General features: G+C 34.7%; 1 long non-coding RNA gene across 1 annotated transcript in view; it reads left to right on the top strand.

The window, feature by feature from the left end:
* The first annotated feature begins 236 nt into the window (after positions 1-236).
* The window catches only part of LOC138836808 (uncharacterized), a 64,492-nt gene continuing 49,345 nt past the window's right edge, over positions 237-15,383 (top strand). Inside the window, exons 1-4 of the long non-coding RNA XR_011375063.1 lie at positions 237-373; positions 1,980-2,078; positions 2,310-2,464; positions 4,943-5,036. This is a non-coding gene — a long non-coding RNA (uncharacterized lncRNA). The remainder of the gene's footprint in view (positions 374-1,979; positions 2,079-2,309; positions 2,465-4,942; positions 5,037-15,383) is intronic.

The following is a 15,383-nucleotide window of genomic DNA, read 5'->3' on the forward strand; positions in this document are numbered from 1 at the left end:
AATGTCTTCTAGCCTACTGAATATAGTCTTATGTCATTATGTCTATAACCTCCAGCTGCTCAAGGACAGTATAAAAAAGACATCCCTCACCTGAGGTCATAACATTGGATACTCAGGGTTCTTGATCACTACTAGGAAACAAGGCTCTCTGTGACCAATCCATTCCTTTGTGACTCACCTAACTCCTCAGGGATAAAGGGTTTAGACCAAAAGCATCTTTAGAGGAAACAAGAAAGTGCTGATATTTAACTGTGCCTATCTACAGGAAGTTGCTATTCACAGGCTTCCTGGGTTCCTGTCAGCCTTCCTTGTCTGTTGGGAAAACTTTTTCATCAACTTGCCCTTTGATTGTGGACTCACCTATTGTGAATAGGTGAGTACAATTGCCTTGATCCTTGTGGAATTAATGCTATTCTTCACATGTTTTGTGTGGAATTGTCTAATGACCCTTTTCCGTAGAAGACTTACAGTTTATAAGACTATATATAATCTGTGTTTTGCTCATCACTATATCTCTAGCTCTCAGCTGTGCACGATAGTTCACTCCTGCAATCCTAGCCACTCAGGAGTCAGATCTGAGAATTGCAATTTAAAGCCAGACTGGGCAGGAAAGCCTGGGAGATCCTTATATCCAATTAAGTTATGTAAAAAATCAGAAGTGGCTCAAATAGTAGAGCTTTAGCTTTAAGCAAAATAGCTCAGGGACAGCACCCAGGCCTGAAATTCAAGCTCCAGGACTGCAGATATACCCATGTCCCCCAACCCACAAAACTGTTCAAAATATATTTGTTAAATGATTAATGAATGAATAGCATTGTATGAGTGATAATTGTTTTATGTTTTTTTATTTTGAAAGTGGCATATCATAACTTATATTGATACTCAGTAAAATAATTGATGAATCATTCAGAATAAGAGTAGCAAAATAACTTCCATGATTAGTGATTTCTGAATGTAGCCTTGGGTTGAGGTGAGAACACACTTCAAAATGTCCAAAATGGAATTAGGTGAGCCAGATGAAGGGAAAGCAAGACAGCAATTTGTCCTGTTTACCAGTCATTTAAAAAACTTCATGAAAAATAATAACCATTTATCATATACCTTTGATTTAAAAAATCAACTCCTTTTTGTGTTTGATAATAATTTTATAAAGTTCCAGAGGCAGTTTTAGTTATTAGTATTTTCCCCTCAATATTTTCCTACTACTAATTGTTTTTCAGGGCAAGATTTTTAGCTAAAATTTATTTTTAGGCCTCTTGTCTTTGTCTAATAATCTTGAAACATATTATACATACACATTGAACTCCCAAGAGAGATTACATTTCTCCCTCATGGAGATCTGTTGCCTAGTTAAAGTCAGGTAAAATAACTTCAAATACATTCTTATCAGGTATGTTCAACAGTATAACAACCCTGGAATTTTTGCATAGTTTTAGTCAATAATGTGTAATTTGACCCAAATTTACCCGTTTATTAGTTTGATTTGTAAATTAAAGTTTCATTAGATAAATAAGAACGTCAGATTTTAGAGCTTCTGTCAAACTGAAATGAGTAGTACAGAAGCATTATAAATTCATTTTAGAAGATTGAACCCTTCATCTTCTTGTGAATAGGCAAAGTTGGGACCAGCCTAGAGAGGTCAACAAATGAAGCATATCAAGGAAATGTTTTCTTGCTAACAGCAAGTGAGGAGAAATGTTTTGGATTTGGTGTAGATCTGTGAGAATAGTATCTACTGCCTTCCAGCTTCCCAAGATCACTGAAGAACACATTCCTTACCAAATAATGTCATGTTGGAATACTCAGCATATTTGATGTCACTGCTGGAACACAGTGGAAACTATGGCTATACCTTTCTTTTGTGACATACTGACATCTCAGTGATAAAGTTCAGTGTTGTTAGCTTTTTTGTAATAGGCCAACAACATCCTTCATAGGAAGCAGGAAAAGGTGCTAGTGTTAACTGTTACTACCCACAGGACGTTGCTGTTAATAAGCTTCTTGGGATCCTGTTGGCCTTTTTAGTCTCCTGGAGGCACTTTTCCATCAACTTTTCTTTCGATTATGGACCTGAATAGGTGAGTACCTTTTTTTCCTCTTTGTGTTATTAATACTGTTCATCACTTGGTTTGTGTGATAATTATCTATTATCTACTGTATCTTTTCCCTACAATAGAAAAATCCTCTTATCATATCTCTAGCCTTTGACACAGAGGATATATACTAGGAAACTCATCAATGTCTATTTGATCAATGAAGAATAAATGACTAGCACTCTAAGCATGACAAGCTTGTTTTTACTATTTTAGCAGTAAAATATGACTACTCTGGGAAAATTGAAGAGAACCTATCAGGATAAGTGGGTAGCCCAAGATTTTCTGGGATCATTGATTTTGAATGCAGTTTGCTCTTGAGGTGATCACACCAAGAAGAGTGACATGACCAAAGGAGGATCTAATGAAGGGTAAGCAAGACAGCAATTTTATTCCTTTTGGCCTACCTACTACCTTCAAGTCACTTTTTAAAAAACTTATGAAAATAAAGCCATTTGACCTATACCTTTTATTTAAAGGAAATAATAGATCCATTTCTAAGCTTAGTGTGCTAATAATAATAAGAGTAGCTCCAGAAACAATTTCAGTTAAATAATATTTTAATTTCATTATCTTTCAGAACCACTAAGCCTTTCTAATCAAACTTAATCTTTTGATCCATTGTCTTTTTCTAATAAACTTGAAGCACTTTTATGTATGTATTTGAACTTCAAGGGAGATTTTATTTTTTTTCCTCAAGAATTTGGGTGCCTACTTATTAAAGTCAGGTGAAACCAATGTTATATGCATTCTTTTCAGATATGTTCAATGTAATCAGAGGTATTTCAAATTTATTTTTGAAGACTTATATCTAGAGAGTATTCAATGTTGTAACTTCACAGTAAAATATTTTTAAGTAAGTATCAGTGTCAAAACATGAACAATTGTGCAGTGTTTGTGGCAGTATACCATGAGGCACAAACTAATATTTTATTTGTGTCAATAGACAATACATAAGCAAATACATAAATCATATTAGAAATACCAGACATAAGTTAATCAAAGATACCACTCCAAACTTGACAAAACACCCTCACCTGAATTGTATAAAAGGAGAGGCTCCTAACACAGTGGCACATGTTGACCTATCACCAGAACAAGGACCTACAAAGTATGAAGTCTTAACAGTATTTTCACAATAAAAAAAGAGTCAGCTTTCTTTTATGATCATCAAAATTAGAGATGTAAGATAAACATTGCTAAAAACTTACCATTGATAAGTTTTTATTATTGTGAAAATACTGTACAGAGGGGTTACAATTACATGAACAAGGTAATGAGTACATTTCTTACTAAGCATTGTTGCCTCCTCCTTACCATCCCTGCCCTCCCATCCCATGCCCCCCACCCCTGCTAAAGTTGTAAATTTCATTTTTCGACATAATGCCTTGTACATCTCATTGTAAGAAATTCTAAATATATAACCACCTTAATCTTTTCCCCCAAACTGAGTCAAATGTTACTGGCTCTACCAGGTAATTATTTATCTGTATTTTCCCATGATGTATTTTAAAATTGAAGGATGTGAAAATGTTACAAATAAAAAAAATATGTGCTACTTTCCTATTTTTGATATTGTATCAACTTACTTCTTAATTCTAAACATTGTAGATCTGAGTCTTCAGAGACTGAGTAGCCATAATAACTAGGATAGAATTAAAGCTAGAAGGATTGACCAAGTCAGTAGGATACTGTGATGTATTTTGATTGGCTTCAGTTTTTTTAATGTGTTGATTCTTTTACTTATAATATTTTATTAGCCCTTCCTTTATTCTTTCTTGCTTACTTCCTTTGTTTCTTATTCCCCCTTTAACTCTGCCCAGTTAAACTGCTCCAGTTTTGATTCTTGATTCTAAAGATCTGGTTTTACTCCCTGCATCAAAATTTTAAGTTGTACAGAATCAATTGTACAATATTTACTAAAAATCTGTTCCATGTATTAGGAGAAGACAGTGGCTGAAAAACACAATTGTCTCCTAATGAAACAATATTCTTGTTAGTCTTTAGACCAATGAGGCTTCTCTTGTATTTCTGAAGATTTGCAGTAAAATACAAGGGAGACTTCTATTTCACTGGTTTTCAGTGCCCTTGCCATGCTATTTTCATGCACTGAAAAACTGCAGAGCACCCATGTCCAGAATTCCTTCCCAGCCAAGTCTTGAAACCTTTCACCTTAAAACCAGTGTTCTGATGCCTCAAATATCTATCTTTAAATCCCCTTTTTCAAAGGAAAGTTGCTATATTTTCATCATTTAAAGTATTTTTTCTCTTTTTTTCTGGAAATACTAGGATTTGAACTCAAGTCTTTGACTTGGTAGTCAGTTACTCTCTCATGAGCACAGAAGTGCTTGTGAGTTTTGAGATAATAATCTCTGCTTTTGGTATGAGCCAGTATAGACTGTAATCCTCCTGTTCTTTGTGTGTGTGTGTGTGTGTGTGTGTGTGTGTGTGTGTGTGTGTGTGTGTGTGTGTGTCTGTGTGTGTGTGTCCGTGTGTGTGTGTGCCCTAGCTGAGATGATAGGTGTGCACCTTTACACGCTTTTTGGTTGAGAATAGGGTCTTGTAAAGTTCTGTCTCACATTGACCTTGAACGATGATCTTTCTTAGTCTAATGAGTAGGGATTGCAGATGTGAATCACCATGCCTACCTTTTCTTTTCTTTTTAAAAATGCCTTGATGGATTGTACTGTTTTATTATTCCCATTGGAAACGATATGTGACAAATTCTATTCAGTTACTGATTCATCTTACTCATTTAGGTTTGGAAATTTCCCTCTCATTTCCTCAAACAATAGATGGCAACATTTTGCATTAAGATTACAGACATTAATTTTTTTCTTGTTTTACAGCATGAACTGCCCTTACTCAACCCATATGCTAACAAATTAGGCAGCAGAACTCAAAATGCAAGCAAGCAAAAGAATACTGTGAGTGAAATCCACTGTAAGTAAAATGCATCAGTGTAGCATTTATGAATGAGAAAATGACAAACAAGTTTAAATCAACTCATTTATAGAGATTACCTTTGTCTCACTGCATTTGCATTCTTTTCATATTGTCATTCTGCACCATAGTTTGAGGAACTGTAACAATTTAGAAAATGAATCAAGTTAGATTAATAATGCACTAAATGATACCAGGAGAAAATCAACTGTTGTGTTGGGAATGTTTTGATATTTACTCTTACTTTTCTCTTTCCCTAAGAAAGGAAGACAAATTACCCTTTCATGAGACAAACTTCAAATCTATTATTGGATTCTTTCCAAACTATAACCATAACTTTTGCTTGTATACCTTGAGAATTGTATACTTGGAAAATGTATGGTGAATCTGAATTTGACAGTAGTAATCTCCACCTTCTCAGAATAGTAGTACTTGTTTAGCTTCAGAATAGCTTCAGAATAGTAGTGCTTGTTTATTGTTTGTCTAGGTTAATCAACGCCTTTTTTCTCTTTCTTACTTCTCTTATTCCCAAATATCTATTGATACTTTATATATTTATATAGATACATATTGTTATCAAATATTTAAAACATGCATAAGACATTGTTCAGTGTGCTATTTTGGGAATTTGAGCTAATATACATACTATTGTGAGGATAATAATATATCAATAACCTATTGATACTTCTACTCCACTTCCCAATTTTCCTAAGCACTAGTCATATTTATACATGAACATATTTGAGATCCAAACTCAGTATCATATTGTTCTGCTGTCATGCAGTAGGTACATAGAAAATGTTAATGGAATAAATTTATTTGGTACATGCTTAGTATAATGCTCTGCTTTGAGAGCTGGAAGCTTTCTTTTGGAAATAAAGTGAGGCTGGGCACTGGTGGCTCACACCTGTAATCCTAGTTACTTAGGAGGCTGAGATCTGAGGATCACGGTTCAAAGCCAACCCAGGCAGGAAAGGCCATGAGACTCTTATCTCCAATAAACCACTCAGAAAACTGGAAGTGGTACTGTGGCTCAAGTGGTAGAGTGCTAACCTTGAGCTGAAGAGCTGAGGGATAGCATCCAGGACCAGAGTTCAAGCCCCACAACAACAAAAAGAATGGAAATAAAGTAAGACTAAGAAGGTGATTGGGTCCTGGTGTCAATGAGAGTATTTAAAAAAGATGATGACCATTTAGACTTTTAGTTGTCAGGAGAGAGAGAGAGGGGAGTGAGGGAGGGGAGAGAGAGAGAGAAAGGTAAGAATTTTAGGCTCAAATTTAAAAAGGAGATAGGTAAATTTAAAAAGTAGCGGGCTTGACTGTGTGGTGAAAGATGGAGTGAGCTGTAAAATGCTAGTTATGGATGTTTATCCTTTTATGTTGAGGCAGGAGACAAGAGCTTAGAATAGGAATATATAAATGCTTATGAAGGCTTTTAATATTGAATAATTGGCAGCAAATATATTTCTACTTATATATCTACCTATCTAGCTATGTATCATCTATCTACATCAATATATATGTACACTATCATTGTGATGTCTGAATGTCAGAGTAAAAGGTATTGTGTTATTCAATCACTTGCTAGCTAGTTTATATGTTTCTTCATTGTTAAGTTATGATTTAGCATGGTAAACATCAGCTTAGCTTATCAAGTTGCCTCTCTTTTATTGTTTTGTTACAGCCAGTGGGTTAAAGGGTACTTGTACTTTTAGTGCTTTTTGTATATATTTTCAAAAGGTCTTTTTGACAATTTATATTACTCTCAGTATACTATATGTTGTTATTTCACTGAAACAAGTTTTGTTTTGCCTTTTGTGCCTGTATTGTGTGTTGCCACAGATCCTCTTCTGGCTTTTTATTATTTATTTTCATATAAGGCTTAAGGATCTTCTTGCTTGGATTGTCTTTGAACCAAGTGCCTCAGATATCAAGCTGAGTAGCTCAGATTAGAGGTGTGAGTCACCACTACCAGCCTAGGAAGATTTCTTTTTAGTGAGTTTTGAAAGACGTTTGTGTGTGTGTGTGCGTGCGCGTGTGTGCGCATGTGTTGGTCCCAGGGCTTGAACTAAGGGGTCTGGGCACTATTCTTGAGCTCTTTTTGCTTGGGACTAGTGCTCTACCACTTGAGCCAGAACTCTTTATTTCTGACATTTTGGTGATTAATTAGAGATGAAAATCTCATGGACTTTCCTGCCCAGGCTGGCTTCAGTACTCAAATCCTCCTAAGTAGCCAGGGTTACAGTTGTAGCCACTGGCACCCAGCTAATTTTTTTTTTTGTTTTTTATTATATTTTTATTATCTTCAAGTAGTTGTTCAAAGGGTTTATCTGTCAATGTACCAGTTTATAAGTACAAAGTATCTTGCTCAATATCAATCATATCATTTTACTACCTCCCTCCCACCAACCCAAGCCATTTCTTCAACTTTCCTCGTTTCATAGGATATGCGTTGAATATTATGACTGAATACTGCCATTACCATCCACTCTTCATTCATTTACATTCCTCCCCTTTACTTTCCCCTCTTATATTTCAATTGCCAGCTTCATTTTGTTGGGCTACAACTCTGCATCTGACAGCTTAAAAATATCTTTACAACTTATATTACCTATCAAATGTGTTGTAGATTATTTTTTATAAATAAGTTATCCTAGTTTTTGTTAGTGATATATCCCAAGATACTATTTTATGCCAAAATTAGTCCATCTTTTTTTCTTGTTTCTGATAATTACATTTTGCTTTAAAGTTCCTCCCTGACTCCACAGTTAGAAAACATAATCTCTGTTTCCTCCATATACATTCCTAATTTTATGTAAATAACATCAATTTATTTATATTTAAGCTCTGAAATACTGATGTAGTGGCACTACCTTTCCTATTATTTTCATTGAGATAATTTTTTTGTGTGCTAGTACTGGGGTTTGAACTCAGGACCTTGCTTTTCTTACTTGTCTTTTGTTAAAGGCTTGAGGTCTACCTCTTGTGTCACACCTTCACTTGTGGCTATTTTCTGCCTAATTGGCGATGAGGTTCTCATAAACTTTTCTGCCATGAGATCCTCTTTTCTTTTCTGAGATCCTGTGACCACAGCTTCCTGGGTACTTGGGACTAAAGTTGGGAGACACCAGTTTCTGCCTAGCAGCTACATATTATAAACATTATTTTTCCTTTACTTGAAAAGCCCATGTTTGTCAAACAGTAGATGTGATTCTGAGTTTTGTACTATTTCATTTGTTTTCTCTTATTTTGGCAGTAGTACTAGGTTGACTAATTTCTGTCCCCTTATGTGGTAAGGTGGGGTTTTTTTTAAAAATCTTCAATTAAAAACTCTCTCAGATAAATTTACTATCTCAGTAAAGGATAAAAACTTTTGTCAATTTTCTTCTACTTTTAAAAGTTTGATAGAAATTTCATTATACAGAAAAAATTACTTTCACATCTTTTCATTAGGAATGTGGTCTTCTAGTTAGTAATATATTTTATAGCATTTGGGTATGTTATATATATATATATATATATATATATATATATGTATACACATATATATATACACACACACACATATGTTTTTCATTTTGCTATAAAGAGAATTTTACCTTATTTTATAGCTACCTACATACCCTCAATATAAATAAAGCAATAGATTTTTTTAACATTTACTAAGTATAACTCATTTTCTCAACTTGCTTGTTAATGTGTGTTATGATTGGAAGGATCTTGGTTTATATTTGAAAGTATAAAGCACATGCCATGGGAACTAGAGAGGGGACAGTGGAGAGAATAAGTGGCTTCACAGTGAAGCTTGAATCTTTAAACTTCAGAATCTGGGCTTTCACCAATTCCTCCACAAACGTAGACAAAATCACAGTAGTAGGAAACTAATGAGTGAACCAAAATGGTAACTTATTAGTATACCATGAAGGTCATTTATTTTTGTAAATGGTAAGGATTTTATGTCTCCATTAAGGGCGCATACATTCTTGGGTTTGATATATTTGGGAAACAATAACGAAAAATTTTCTTGATAAGCAGGCAGATGAATTGTTTGAGAATTTGTCAGTTGGAGTCATATTGCAATTGATAATTTTCTCAGATATTACCTAAAGAACAAAAAATGATCATTTTACTACCTTCCTCCCGAGTATTGTAATGATTATGTTTATGCTTTAGCAATTTTCCTGTTCTGAGCTAGTACTGGATTTATATGCCCCAAATTGGTATTCTGGGCCAGTGGTTTCCTGCTAGATTTTGATGTTTATCTTTTCTGGTCATTTTTCTTTTTGTTTGAGGGAGAGAACAAGTTCTGAGGTGTGAACTCAGTGCCTGTACACTATCCTTGAGGTTTTTGAACTTTTATTTGCTTGACTAGTGCACTAACATTTGAGCCACAGCTACAATTCCAGGTTTTTGGTAGTGAAATGGAAATAAGACGTTCACAGACTTTCTTACGTAGGTTGAGTTTGAACCGTGGTCCTCACATCTCAGTTTCCTGAAAAGCTAAATTTATAGGCTTGAACCACCAGTGCCTTGTTTCATGATGTCTTTCTTTAGAAGTATTCTTGTTACTAAGAAAGTCTTAATTTTTTTTGAACTTTAGCATGTATAAGAAAGTAAGAAAAACAGAATCAGTAACAAAGTTGAGGTCAGTCATTTTTTGGGAAAATTATGTTACTAAATACAGAAAGTGAAGGATAATAGGTAAACTTAGCAGTGGAGACAGGGTTAACTTATAGAAGGGAAGGAATTTGTTTTTTGCACGTGTATACTACTTCACTTCATTTTCCTTTTGCTGGCCTATACTAATACTGTCTCTTTGAGAAATCATTAATGACAGCCAGAGATTTCTCTAGATAATAAAGGCCTGGACATTTTTTCATGATAAGTTGATTAAAGACAAAGAATTTTTCCCTATCTATGCCACAGTAGAATATGTTTCTGTGTTCCTAAACCAAATTGGAGTTTAAGCCTTTCAATTAAAAATTTAAAGCATAACTGCTCACCAATTTAATAACCAAACATCATCTCATTACAGCTGTGCTTTATACATCATGTATTGTAAACATTTCCCAGAAATAGTCTTTAACTTGGTAGAACCTGTACAAGTGTACCATATTTACGTTCTATACAAATCAAGAAAACAAGCAGATAGATAAGGTTGGTCCATATAATGCTGTATTATAAGTAAGCTTATAGGAGATACATAGTGTAAATGGTATCATTTTTCTTGGTCTTGTTTGAATATTTTCAGTTCTTTACATAATACTTCATGGCTTACAACTTTGCTGTTTTTGTATCATATTGCAGACTATTTATGTGCTGCTGCTATCTTTTGATGGCATTACTTAGACTTTATGAATAGGAAGGAAGTTTAAGAGGGTGCCTTCTTAGTATGAAAATGTAAATATAAGCCATCTTTCTAGAGATGTTGTTTTGTGTCCTTTTCTTAAATATCTTTAAAGCTTCTCCAATGTATTTGGTATACAAATTCCACCAGGGAATAGCTGGCCAGTTTTAGCCAAGTGTAGAAGATGAGAGCCTAAAAATGATTACTGAGTTACTAAAAGAAGTCCAAAATATATGGCTAATTTTTATCTTACTGTGTAAGAATCAAAAATAAGAAAATCAAGAACTGATATAATCAAGAAGGGGATTAAGAAGAGGTGAAAGTGAGAAAAATCAGAGAAGGGAAAAATTGTGGGGAACTTCATTTCTGAATTCAGAAGTAAAGACCTGGAAAAAAATCACTGAATTTTGGAATCAAGCATTTACAAAGGCCTGAATTCAAGGAACAGTTTTAGCAGAGCAAGTAAAACAGCAGACTGGTGTCAGTCCATAAGAGTTTGAGGAGGGGAGGGATACTATGGGAGGGACAGGTCCAGCTTTATCTATTGTATAGTATTTTTAGTTAAATAACCTGTGCCTAAATCCACATGTTAATGTTTATTAACTTTGGTTCTGAAAAATAGATCTGCAACACTTTCCTTATATATACAGAAGAACTAATAACATTTATCATTTCAGGAGGATGTAAATGTTATAAAGTATATAGACAGCACAAACTGGGCCCTGGTAGCTCATGTCTGCAATCCTAGGAACACATGCATTCTGAGGCTCACATCTCAAAACCAGCCTGAACAGTTTGTTGAGAATCTATCTCCAATTAACTAGAAATAACTAGGAAAAAAAGAAATAAGCAAAATAAGTAGATAAACAAAAGCTTGCTTGGAGGGGGGTAGCTCATGTGTTTGAGTGCTATTTTTAGGAAAAAAACAAAAGCCAAGTGAGAACTTGAAAGTTTCCCTTAAAGCTTTGGTAGTGACAAAAAGAGAAGAGGAGAGAGAAACAGAGGAGATAGAAGATAAGAGAGAAAGGTAAAAGAAAGGAGAGGAAAAGAGAATGAAAGAAGAAACCCAGAAAGCAGTGTTTTGACACAGTCATTATTACTGTTTAAAAAGAAGTTGGAGGTGGTTAATCTACATGTATACACACACACACACACACACACACACACACACACATATGGATATATATAAATATATATATAAATATATATCCATATATCCATGTATGTATGTGTAATGTCTTGAAGAGAAAGAAGTGGGTGAAGAAAATTAAGATAATTAATATTGTAAGTAGAAAGGGCCATATGTTTGCAAGAAGAGAAAGAGTGGTGAATGATGAAAGAAAGAGGGTGTTTACCAGTTTGCTTTTTCAAGAAGAGTATTCCAGCACTTTCTAGATTGTTGTTCAGAGTAAATATTCAGAGGTACTGATTTGCTGAAGGAATTGGGATGGAAAGAGTCTTTAGAAATTGGAATTTCTATTAAGCAGAAAGGCAATTATAAACATCCAAGTTCCATGGGGCAGACTGATAACAGTTTGGTACAGGGTAGATGTGTGTCCAGATGCTTGTTGATACAGCTCTTTGGTCAGAAAAAAGTTACAGCTATCGCTGAAAGGAGGCTTTGTGAAGTGAGTCCAATAACGATGATTCAGGAATGAAGGTCTAGAGAAGAGAGGTCCAGGAGAGCAGAGCTTAATGAGTGACACTGTAGTCCAGGTTAGAACTGATCCAAATAATGTCCCAAAAGAAATTTGCTCAAAGACACTAAGGAATAGATATAGCAGAAGTAATGGTTATTTAGGTTATTTATTGCATCTTCACAGAGTTCATACATGAACTTGCATTACTTGAAATACATCTGTTTCCTGACTGTTTGGCAAACCTTTACTTGAAAAATAAATTTTGTATCTTATCTCCTAATAAAAAACTGAAGTGGCCGGGTGCTGGTGGCTCACACCTATAATCCTAGCTACTCAGGAGGCTGAAATCTGACGATCATGGTTCAAAGCCAGCCCAAACAGGAAAGTCCCTGAGATTCTCATCTCCGGAAGACGGAAGTGGCGCTGTGGCTCAAGTGGTAGCGTGTTGAGGAGACAATGCCCAAGCCAAGAGTTCAAGCCCCACGACCGACAAAAAAAAAAAAAAATCTGAAGTGTAGACGGGCCCTAGTGGCGCACTCATGAAAAGTCCTCAAAACCTGGAAGTAGAGATGTGGCTCAAAGTGGTAGACCACTATCCTCCAGCTGAAGAGCTCAGTGACAGTGCCCAGGCTGAGTCCAAGCTTCATGACATCAACTACAAAGACCAACAACAATCCAAAGACAAAACTAAAACCACAAACAAACAAAAAAGCCCACTAAGTGTACACAGAAGTCATTTTCAAAGCAACACGAATACATGAGGTTTCATGTGCTTTCGTTTAAAGTTTTGTAGTTTGTGAGTTATGTTTAGATCTTCGAGGTTTTTTTAAACTTGGCATATTTAAAAAATATTTTTATAATTAAAAAGTTGATGTACAGAATGGCTACCATTTCATAAGGCAATTAATGAGTCCATTTCTTTTGGACAATGTCACCTCTTCTTCTGCTCCCTCCCAATTTTCCCAAGCCACTTTTTAAAACTATATGTGCCAATTCCTAGGACATCATTTATTGTAAAATTATTCATTGTGTCAAAATCACCTGACAGAATTCTTCATTTAAAAAAAATTGGGTCTAGAAGTTTTTAGGAGGACTTAAAACTTTTTTAAAAATTAATTATATATTGAAGATTTTTATACATACAAATGTTTTTTTTTATGGGGGACCAGTCGTGGGACCTGAACTCTGGGCCTAGGCACTGTCCCTCAGCTCTTCAGCTCAAGGCTAGCGCTCTACCACTTGAGCCACAGCGCCACTTTCGGTCTTTTTCTTTTTTGCTGAGGAATCGAACCCATGCCTCTGGATAGGAATTCCATTCATGTACTGAAAAGGAGTTAAGAGAATGAACATTCTTGTTTTGTTCTCAATTTTAGAGAAAATGGTTTTAGTTTTGTATAGTGTTCATTTAGTATAGTGTTCATGGTAGTTTTGTATAGTGTTCATTTAGTATAGTGTTCATGGTAGTTTTGTCATGATAGCTTGCTCTGTGTTCAGGTTTATTACTCCTATTCATAGCTTTTGCAGTGCTTTGATCAAATAAAGTGGGCATCCTTTTTTTCTTAGTTTTAGAAAAAATGGTTTTACATTTTCACTATTTAGTATAATGTTGGCTGTAGGTTGTCACAGACAGACATTTTTATGTTCAGGTATGTACCTTCTTTTTCTACTTTCAACAGATCCTTTATCATAAAGAGATACCGTTGGGTTTTGTTAAAGATTTTTTTGTCAAATATTGAGATAATCATGTGATTCTTGTCTAGTTCAGCGTGTATGCCTTGTGAAATTTACGTATTTCTTATAAGTTTTTCCAATTTATTTGAGTATAGGTTTTTGAAAACTCTAATACCTTGTAGTCTTTAGTATTTCTTTGATATTTGTTGTCATAAATTCTTTTTTCATATCTCATTTTGTTTATTTGGGTCTCTAATTTTTTATAGTCATACTAGATTAAAGTTGCTAATCTTATTTTTTCAAACAGCCAGCATTTTTTAGCTTGCTGAATGTCCCAGGATACGATATATTTTGGAAAAAGTTCCAATATGTATTGGGGAGTTAAAGAAATGTTTGATATATTAAATGTTATGCTAACATTTAATTCTGAGATTTCCTTGCTTAAGTTTTATTTGGTTAATGCATCTTTTATAAAGTGCAGCATGAAATTCTCTTTATTATGTGGTATCTATCAGCAGTTGTAAGTCTATGAGTGAGTGCTTAATGCATTTGGGTGTACCACTGTTACATGCATATATGTAGACCACTAAAATTACTTCTTCATGGATCATTCCTTTTACTAATATGAGGCAACTTACTGATATTGTGCTGCAACAGGTTTTTTAAAAATCAAAAGTAAATGTAAGGAGCTGGGAAGTTGGCTCGGGTAGAGTGCTTGCCTCGAATGTATGAGGCCCTGAGTTTGATTCTTTAGCACCACATAAGCAGAAAAAAGCCAGAAGAAGTGCTACAATTCACGTGGTAGAGCACTAGCCTTGAGCTGAAGAGCTGAGGGACAACGCCCAGGCCCAGAGTTCAGCCCCCACGACTGAAAAAATAAAAAGTATGATTACTCCTGCCTTTTTACAGGATGTTTGCTTCAAAGGTCTTTGCCCTTTCACTCTGAATTTGTGTTTATCTTAGATGGTGAGATGTTAATTATAATTAACAAACAGTGGAAAGAAAGTAATGATTGTGCACACAGATAAATTCTGGCCGTGCTGTACTAATGTTCAAGGCAATAGAAGGTGTGAAAAGCAAAAAAAAAATAGCAACATAAAAAAGAGACAGGTAAACGCTCTAATAGGGCAAGCAGCATAAAGAACAAAAAATATATCACCTACAAACAGCATAAAACAACAAAAAATATTGTTCTCATATTCTAGTTAGTAGTATGTATTTGAGTATTCTTTATCTGTGCTTAAAGATTAATAATATGGAGTGGAAAGATTTTTTTTTTTGATTTGGTCTTCTGGGTGTTTTAAAATTTTCTTGGACTTCATGAGCTTCTATTTTTCATTGTTTGAGAAGAAACTTAAATATATTTACTATGCCTTTGCCTTTATTTATCTATTCTTCTCTTTCCTTAAGATTGATTAGTAAATTTGGTCTTAGAATTGAGTCCTAAAGTTCTTGCAGTCTTTCACAATTCCTGGATATGTATGTATGTATGTATAAGTGTGTGTGTGTGTGTGTGTGTGTGTGTGTGTGTGTGTGTGTGTGTGTGAGTGTGTGTGTGCTTACTATCTCTCTTTTTTATATCTACTCTATAGTCAAGCGCAGAAGTTTGGTCTTTAGTATCATCTGTTCTGCTGGTGAAATATTCTACATTTTTTCCTCTGTCTGTCTTCAGTTTGATCATTTTTCAGG

The sequence above is a fragment of the Dipodomys merriami genome, unplaced genomic scaffold (assembly GCF_024711535.1).
Source record: "Dipodomys merriami isolate MVZ:Mamm:240054 unplaced genomic scaffold, mDipMer1.0.p SCAF_26, whole genome shotgun sequence".
Taxonomy (NCBI): Eukaryota; Metazoa; Chordata; class Mammalia; order Rodentia; family Heteromyidae; genus Dipodomys; species Dipodomys merriami.